Genomic DNA, 9,774 nt, shown 5'->3' with positions numbered 1-9,774 from the left:
CTGAGTCGAAAGTATAACAAGCTGCCATTCATGTTCCAATATATTAAAATACTCCATGCCCCCAGGTTCTGCCACCCCTCAAATGGACAGAAAATACTCTCGTCACATACAGGAACATGTATCCAAAGAATATGATACGTGAACTTGACCCATAACTCGTTCTACTGAACGTGCACTATTGGTACGAGGGTGAGTCAAATGAAAACCTTAAATTTTTATTAACAAATAGAAATTTCGCGCCATTATCCTGTAAGTTGGTAAGTGTGCTACAAACAGCATGCAGAATGGCCTGTAGGTGGCAGCATAGTGCAGATGCACACATACCATCGCAGTATCAGTATAAAGATGGCCCCACTTGCGACTTGCGCCAGCGAAGAACAGCGTTCCGTTATTCGGTTTTTGCGTAGTGATGGTGTGAAACCTGTTGAAATTCATCGATGAATGAAGGTTCAGTACGGTGATGCATGTTTGTCACAGTAGCAAGTCTACGAATGGAGTAGGAAGATCGCAAATGGTGTGACTTCAGTGGAAGATGCTCCTCTCCTCGTCCAGGTCAGGCACGAGTTGTGACTCCACAGAACATTGCAGCAGTTGAAGCCATAGTGAAGGAAAACCGCCGAGTGACACTGAATGACATTGCAGCATGTTACAAATTAGTTCAGCACACACAGCATGATGTACTCCAGTTTCACAAAGTGTTTGCAAGATGGGTGCCATGGCAGCTGACTCCTGAAATGAGACAACGACGTGTTGATGCTTGTGAAGAACTACTTCAGAGTTTTGAACGAGAAGGTTATGGCTTCCTTGCGAGAATCGTTACTGGAGACGAAACCTGGGTTCACTTCCACCAACCGGAAGCTAGCAAGGCATGGCGCCATTCCTCATCACCAAAACCAAAGAAGTTTCGAACAGAGCCATCAGCAGGGAAGGTTATGCTGCTCTTTTAGGACGAAAAAGGCGTCATTTTGGAGCATTACATGCCTAGAGGCACCACTTTCACCAGTGTATCATACACAGATCTCCTAAAAAAATTATCTGTGGGCAGCAATCAAATCAAAGCGACGTGGATTTGCTGTCAGCAGGTGTCCTTTTGCAACATGGCAATGCAAAGCCCCACACTGCCCGTATATCAGTTGCAACAATCACAGTTGAGTTTCTTCCTCATCCACCATACTCACCATATCTTGCCCTAAGTGATTTCCATATGTTTGGACCACTCAAAGACGCAATGGGAGGAAAGAAGTTCCGTTCTGATGAAGAGGTACGCCACATGATGAATAGTGGTTGTGCGGACTACAAAAGAATTTTTTTTCTAAAGGATTTTATGTACTTTGTAAGCGCTGGAGGACTTTTTTATTGAGCGTGGCGAGGTTATGTTGAAAAGTGATACAGCTCTGTACCACTTCTGCACAATAAATAATATTTAAAAAAATATTTAAGGTTTTCATTTGACTCACCCTCGTATATAATTCAAGTTCATTCAGCACTTATCTGTTTGTGTTACATTAGGACTGGTACAACTGTTTCATGATAATAAATGACCTGATAAGTAAAATACGTATTGAGATGTAAATTTTTTTTTATTAACAACAAATGTAATTCTTTCGTATTCTTCACTTCCAGTCAGATCAAGTGACGTAGGAGTTTTGGAAAAGATGTATCGTGTACTGTTGCAAGCATTTTTATTATTGAATATACTTTGTAAAACGGCAACTGTTCTAATAACTGAACATTTAAAAGATTTACAGAAGTTAAATAACCAATTACTGTGTCGTAGCATGCTGTATTTATTGTATAAAATTTTCTGATGAGAAAATCAACGACGTTACCAAATAATGTTTAAGAATAGAAGGCTGGTCGTGCAACAAATGTTGGTGAATGAAAATATTACGTAGAAAGGTTCAGCCTTCATCGGAGTCAGACAACATACACACACGAATTACCACGAATGTTAAAAAATAAGTGGCCCGTGGGGGATCAAACCCACGCCCTTCGCATTATTAGCATGACGCTCTAACCAACTTTTTTTATAATAACATGTATTAAAAAAACAATGTTACACATTCCAAATACATACTAAGTTCATGTACTAACCATGTACACATGTTATACATGAAGTTATTTTAAAAAAAACGGTTTGATCATTTTAATTACGCTGACGTGAAGGAAGGAAAACAGAAGATTGTGTTACTGACTAAATTACCGGAAAGAATTTAGTTAAACATCAAGAAAAAAATTTTTAAAGACATTCAAACTTCAACCTGAAGATATAAAATCTGGACTTTGAATTACATGAGCTCCAATCTTTACAGAAGCATAATTAGTTCTTTTGATGGATTTCAGCTAGTTGGTGGGATAATTTTAAATATCAAACAATTTAATAATCATATTAGAGAATTTCTAAAATACATGAGAATGGCGAGAAGAAGATATATAATAAAGTTGACTAGCCTTCCAACTAAACTTTCTGGACATTAATTGAATGTTAAGAATCTGAAGTGATCAGATCTATATAATCAGTCTTTCACTGCAAAACTGACTCACACGCCACAGTGCAAAACTGAACAGGGCAATGTGCCAGCCATTGAATATTACATTTATCGGATAGAAACTTATGGTTTTAACCAGTCGATAAGGACATTTCTATAAAAACTGTCTATTTCCAAATTTCTAATATAAGCCAATTATGCACCTTTAATGTTTTGTGTTTTGACACTATTAGATACACAATCTCAATGTCACGTAAGTTCTGTATACTACCTTATAAATTTCAAAAACTACTCTCTGAATTATAAAAAGCACACATCATAAATATACTGTAAAATCTTAGATAATATCCTTAAGGTAACTACAACACATCACTCAACACAGTCTTCTTTTTTATATTAACCAATGCCCATTCTTTCAAATACAATTTTTAACATATTACCGAACTTTTTCTTGTGATTCGAATACCTTCCAATTTTGTGGAAGTCACACAGCATGTGTACCTTGAACTCTATCATGCTATCGGATCCTAATTTGTTAAGGATGTAGTTAACAAAATTTCCCAGCAACCAGTACACAGAGTTATTTTTTGCTGCTGGGAAATAGCGTGCTTCAGGCCTGTGTATCAATGACAGCGATATATACTCAGGGGATGTTCTTGTACTCAGAGCTATTTGCTCCCGGATCTACTTCCAACTATTCATGTGACCACTGCAAGTGTATCTATGAATTATTGTGTCAACTAGATGGCATTGTTGACATACATTTGTTTCACAGAGTCCGATTGCGTGCAGTCTTTCATTGGTGCTAACTACACTCCTGGAAATTGAAATAAGAACACCGTGAATTCATTGTCCCAGGAATGGGAAACTTTATTGACACATTCCTGGGGTCAGATACATCACATGATCACACTGACAGCACCACAGGCACATAGACACAGGCAACAGAGCATGCACAATGTCGGCACTAGTACAGTGTATATCCACCTTTCGCAGCAATGCAGGCTGCTATTCTCCCATGGAGACGATCGTAGAGATGCTGGATGTAGTCCTGTGGAACGGCTTGCCATGCCATTTCCACCTGGCGCCTCAGTTGGACCAGCGTTCGTGCTGGACATGCAGACCGCGTGAGACGACGCTTCATCCTGTCTCAAACATGCTCAATGGGGGACAGATCCGGAGATCTTGCTGGCCAGGGTAGTTGACTTACAACTTCTAGAGCACGTTGGGTGGCACGGGATACATTCGGACGTGCATTGTCCTGTTGGAACAGCAAGTTCCCTTGCCGGTCTAGGAATGGTAGTACGATGGGTTCGATGACGGTTTGGATGTACCGTGCACTATTCAGAGTCCCCTCGACGATCACCAGAGGTGTACGGCCAGTGTAGGAGATCGCTCCCCACACCATGATGCCGGGTGTTGGCCCTGTGTGCCTCGGTCGTATGCAGTCCTGATTGTGGCGCTCACCTGCATGGCGCCAAACACGCATACGACCATCATTGGCACCAAGGCAGAAGCGACTCTCATCGCTGAAGACGACACGTCTCCATTCGTCCCTCCATTCACGCCTGTCGCGACACCACTGGAGGCGGGCTGCACGATGTTGGGGCGTGAGCGGAAGACGGCCTAACAGTGTGCGGGACCGTAGCCCAGCTTCATGGAGACGGTTGCGAATGGTCCTCGCCGATACCCCAGGAACAACAGTGTCCCTAATTTGCTGGGAAGTGGCGGTGCGGTCCCCTACGGCACTGCGTAGGATCCTACAGTCTTGGCGTGCATCCGTGCGTCGCTGCGGTCCGGTCCCAGGTAGACGGGCACGTGAACCTTCCGCCGACCACTGGCGACAACATCGATGTACTGTGGAGACCTCACGCCCCACGTGTTGAGCAATTCGGCGGTACGTCCACCCGGCCTCCCGCATGCTCACTATACGCCCTCGCTCAAAGTCCGTCAACTGCACATACGGTTCACTTCCACGCTGTCGCGGCATGCTACCAGTGTTAAAGACTGCGATGGAGCTCCGTATGCCACGGCAAACTGGCTGACACTGACGGCGGCGGTGCACAAATGCTGCGCAGCTAGCGCCATTCGACGCCCAACACCGCGGTTCCTGGTGTGTCCGCTGTGCCTTGCGTGTGATCATTGCTTGTACAGCCCTCTCGCAGTGTCCGGAGCAAGTATGGTGGGTCTGACACACCGGTGTCAATGTGTTCTTTTTTCCATTTCCAGGAGTGTATGTTGTTAATTGTCTTCTACCATGACGTTTTTATATTAGACGTGAGCACATTAGAACTGTTTTTCCAAATCTCAGTCCACTCAATGTTTGGAAACTGTCATTCTATTTTGTTCCTTCCTTTGCTTTTCTTTCGTTCCCGCTTTATGGCTCTCGATGTTAAGTGTTGGGACTGCCTGAGTTCGCCACTGACATAACTAAACACAACATAGAAAATCCTCTCATGCTGTTGATATTCTGAATATCAATCGGGGGAAGCAGGCTTGGAGGTTTCATGATCTCTCACTGTTTCTAGCGTGGTTAACTCGTCATTATTCCTTATAATGACTCCTATATCGTCAGCTGGTTATGCTTTCGCGCGAGTCTCTTATTAAATTAACTTGCCTTTTGATGAAAAGAGCAGAGGCTTTACCCATTATATCAGTTAATCCTAGTCCACCATTTTTAGGATCTAAAGTGGCTACTTTAGCAGCTACTCTGAACACTTCACCTCTCCACAAAAAGTTGGTGATTTTGGACATTATTCTGCTCGCTATCATTCTCGTTACTGGAGAGCTGGACAGTATAATAAGCCTTAGCAAGGATGCATGAGTTGATATACTGTGTTCTTTGAACTTGGTTCATATATCGAGTTAAATTCTCTACAATGGCTCCTTGCACTTAATCTGCTGTAACTTTCCAATTTAAAGCCGTCATTTTCATAGGGCATGCTGTCAGGCTGATCCCAAGTGTTTTATGTTGTCGGACTAATTTTGCCCACTCGACGTTGATATTATCAAAACTTCTGAGATTTAACATCTTACTTTTTTTTGTTTGCATTGGCTCTAGATTCTCTACAGTACGAATCAATCACTGTTGCTAGCGTGGTTAACTCGTCATTATTCCTTATAATGACCCCTATATCTTCAGCATAGGCTCTTATAACTGTTTTATTTCCTGGTAATGTTAACCTTTTTAGTCTAGCATGGGTATGTCGGAGGAAAGGTTCCAGTGAAATGGCGAAGAGCGACATGGACAGAGGATTTCCTCGAGTAACACCTCGTTGAATTTGCATCGGCCTGGATTGTTGCAATTCACCGCTATTTTAGCATTTATTCCAGTGGCTATGTTCTTAATCAACTGTATGGCCCAGTCGTTGAAACCTGTTTTCTTCAATGTCTGTAGAAGATATTCATGATTTACTACATCGAACGCTTTATAAAAATCTAAAAACAATAAAGCACACTTTATGTTTGTTACAGAAGTTATTGCAATGATATCCCTGAATTCCGCTAGATTTTGAAAAATGGTTCTGCCTTGCGCGCAATTCTAATGTTGACTAATAATTTTATCTGCAAGGCATGAAATTTTCTGCTTTATTATTCTAGCTATTAATTTATAATCAGAATTCAGCAGTGAAATTGGGTGGAAATTATTAAAATCTTTGTTTCCATTATTTTTTGGCACCAGAACAATTTTACTCTCCTTAAACTCAGCCGGAATTATTTTACCCTGAATAACCTCATTTACAATGTCCGTGATTTTCGCACCTACTATTCGCCAGCAATTGATGTAAAATTCTGCAGGCAGACATTCCGGTCCGGGGGATTTTTTTGGTGGTGAAGAGCACAGAGCACACGTCTTCTTCACTGGCAACCTCGAGAAAGTTTTCGTTGTTATCTTCTGTCAGCTGTGGGGCTAGGATGTTAAGAAATTCTTCAAGGAAACATCACTACTTTGATGTACAGAATATAGCTCGCAATAATAGCGATAAATCTCGTACGTGAGAATCGTACCGTGTTTTGTTCGAATTTCATCAATGAAAGTCCTCCCGTTTTTCGTATGCTTCACTAAATGATATAGGGAAGTAGTTTCATCTTCTGACACCGAATTTGCCTTCGATTTTATTTTCAACCCTTCCATTTGACTTCTCTTGATATTAAGTAACTTGGCTTTGACTTTTTTATGTCTGCTATCCTAAGTGAGGAACCTGCTGAGACTTGATCATATAGATCTCTCAAAACGGAGTAGTAATACTCTATAGTGCATTTCATTTCCCTTGCGCTCTGGGCACTGTATTGAATAAGAACTTTCCTCAACTTTGGCTTTGCCATTTTAACCCACCAGTCAATAGCAGTGGCATATCTACCACAGGCTAGTAGCGTTCTGTATTTTTTATATAAAAGTCTCTGATGAGAAAATCAACGACGTTATCACATAACGTTTAAGAAAAGAAGGCTGGTCGTGCAACAAATGTTGGTGAATGAAAATATTACGAAAAAGGTTCAGCCTTCATCGGAGTTAGACAACATACACACACAAATTACCACGAATGTTAAAAAATAAGTGGCCCGTGGGGGGATCGAACCCACGACCTTCGCGTTATTAGCACGACGCTCTAACCAACTGAGCTAACGGGCCGTGCTGTTGACGTTTCCTTATTATAGTACTTGTATTCCACATTGACTAATTTTTAATTTATTGGTTTTTGATAGCGAGTTACATTGTTTGTGCACTAGTACACGACTGGGAGCCTAGCAACGACGGCTCCCACTTCCGCTGAGCAAAGCATTGTGACTGACGGATCTGTCGTCAGCGTAGGGTTTTGTACCGTTACGTTTAGTTTCGCTTGCTCTTTAGTATGTCATGACTCATTATGACAGTTGAAAGATGAGCATTGGAAAACGCTTTAGATCTCTATAGGACGATTTCCACAATGTGTACACGATATTTGTCAAAGACAGTTTAAACTTCATGTTTTTTACGAGTTAACTAATGAGAGAAAATAAGTGAAAAGAAAATCTTTGAAAAGCAAAACGATAAGTAACTTTTGGAAATACCCTTTCCTTTGCCAAGGTTTTTTTTATAAACAATCAAAAAAAATTGCAGTGGTTTCATAGTTTTCGACGACGTGATAAGATAAGGGCTATTTCCCCCACGTGAAAGTTTGACTCGTTTCAAAAGAATTAACGTAACAGTAGTAACTAGCAGCAGCCATCCGCTCTACGTCCTATACACACTCAACAACGCGTTTCGAAAGACAAAATTCTCATCAACAGTTGTCAAACTGAGCTCTTGAAAGTGAAACACTAAAAAGTTCACCAACACGTTTGCGGCGTGCATAAAACGAAATGGAATAAAAACATCTTGAACTGTGGTCCTCATCCTACAATAAATCGTCCCATTTCAGGCCATACGTCGCACTACGCCGCGTCCTCCTCATCAGTTGTGGGCTCCAGAATTATCGCTTGCATCTTTAAAAATGGGTAATAGTAAATTAACGTAACTCTGACCTAACATACGAGGGAAACATTTTAATGTGCTTAGAGAGACTGTAGAGATGTATTCCAAATGTGAATATCACCTTTTTTTACGTAGTTTTGAAGATGAGAGTTTCAAAGAGGTAATTTTCTGTGACCAAGGAAAAGGGTAGTGCTGTGCAGGCTGGCTACAGATAGTGTTACTCGCGACAACGTCGCTACTTTGGACCTTGAACGTCACAGGCTAACAAACTGAAATCCGATTGTGTAGCTGCATTGCGTTATTTAGGTTCTTGTTAACTGTACCGTCATTCCCGAGTTCCGCTTCTCGGATTGACTATAAGTACCTGAAAGACGTGATCTGCGAGTATCTTACTAATCATAATTATACATTGCCTTTTTGCACTCCAGTACAAGTACCAGACGTAAAGATTCCTACTTCCCTTCACAGGCGAGAGGCATATCAAACCCTTTGTTCTTGCAGATTATGTAAGAGTGTGACCGAATGTTCTTTCTAATATTGCTTAATGTCGATAACAGTGGCCTTTTACCTGATACACAGTCGCTAACAGAGTCTACATTTAAAAGAAGTGCTCAAGTCCGCTGTCGTCTTTCTGCTTGTCTTTAGTACGCGAAGCACAGGATTCGTACCTCTCTCCTTTACCATTAATATCTTGCTTGCATTGAAAACCTAAAATGGAACATCGTTAATTTCAAGTATTAATAGAAACGAAAACACTGGAATGTTTTTCTTCAGTTACTGTACAAGAACAATATAGTGCACTGTTTGTGGGAGATGATGAGCCTGCCATTACAAATTTGATTTCTGTACCGGCCTTAGTTTTCATGCGAAAATGATTTTTGTAAAGGCTCACGACTTTTTGGGAAAGCACTGAAATCTACGCTTCTAAGGCCGACACTAAGCAGAGAACTAATGTAAGAAGAATGCTTGGAAATAGGAGAGCTTTTCTAACGAGAAGAAAAGAGCGTGATATAGATGCAAAACGATATAAGCTAGATTTCATTACATCGATGCAAAAAAAGAAGGGAAAAAAAGGAGCAGCCACTTAATTATTCTTGAGAGTCAGTTTCAGCCTTATCACACAATGACAGTAGCGCTATTTATCGAGGTAGTATCCTAAGAAGAAGAACAAGAGCCTGGGATTTGAAGGAAGAGTCAGAGCACGTAACGAAGTAAAATGTTTACTAGAGCTTAGCCTCAATTTTTGAAGTTTTTCAGGTTACGCTGCTAGCCCGCGTTTCGTGCACGAGAAAGTATTATTTTTGTCCAAATTTTTTTAAGCGTTACAATCAGATTTATGAGATATTTACATTCAATTATGCATTGGGTAATTTGGCTGGAAAACAATAATGTTACAGATTGTTATTTCAAGTGTTTTTATTATGCAGTCATCTATTTTATTCATGTTTATATCAAATAGGACAAAGACCCGATCTGTCGGGCGTTCCCCATTTTGTATGGTAAAAAATCGAAATTTTTGTTTGGTCTGCAGTGTAAACTTCTTTGCCAATAGTAATCAGACAGAGCTGGATTCTGAAGGGGCGACCTGTAATAACCCAACCTTTGACTTTAATCTGGAATCGCTGGAAAATGTAACCCTCATTGACCACAATATTAGAAAAAATGAAAATTATTGGGCTGTACCCCAACCTACCCTACGTGTTCATACAGCGAGATGTCTGGTAGTGCTGTACGCCAGAGCAGGTGATGCAACCGTATGTGGGTGTGAGTTGCCCTGCTGAAAAAAGTGCATCACATTCCTACCGAAGAAATGGTTGTTGCGCGGAAATA

The 9,774-nt window shown here is 41.0% G+C and overlaps 1 non-coding gene across 1 annotated transcript; it reads right to left on the bottom strand.

The window, feature by feature from the left end:
• Positions 1 to 7,048: 7,048 nt before the first annotated feature.
• Positions 7,049 to 7,122, bottom strand: Trnai-aau (transfer RNA isoleucine (anticodon AAU)). The gene has a single exon. It is a non-coding gene; the product is annotated as a tRNA-Ile (tRNA).
• Positions 7,123 to 9,774: the final 2,652 nt, after the last annotated feature.

This window comes from Schistocerca gregaria, chromosome 8 (assembly GCF_023897955.1).
Source record: "Schistocerca gregaria isolate iqSchGreg1 chromosome 8, iqSchGreg1.2, whole genome shotgun sequence".
In the NCBI taxonomy this organism is placed as follows: domain Eukaryota; kingdom Metazoa; phylum Arthropoda; class Insecta; order Orthoptera; family Acrididae; genus Schistocerca; species Schistocerca gregaria.
Note: the sequence above shows the minus strand (reverse complement) of the source record. Positions and strands in the feature narration are given on the sequence as shown.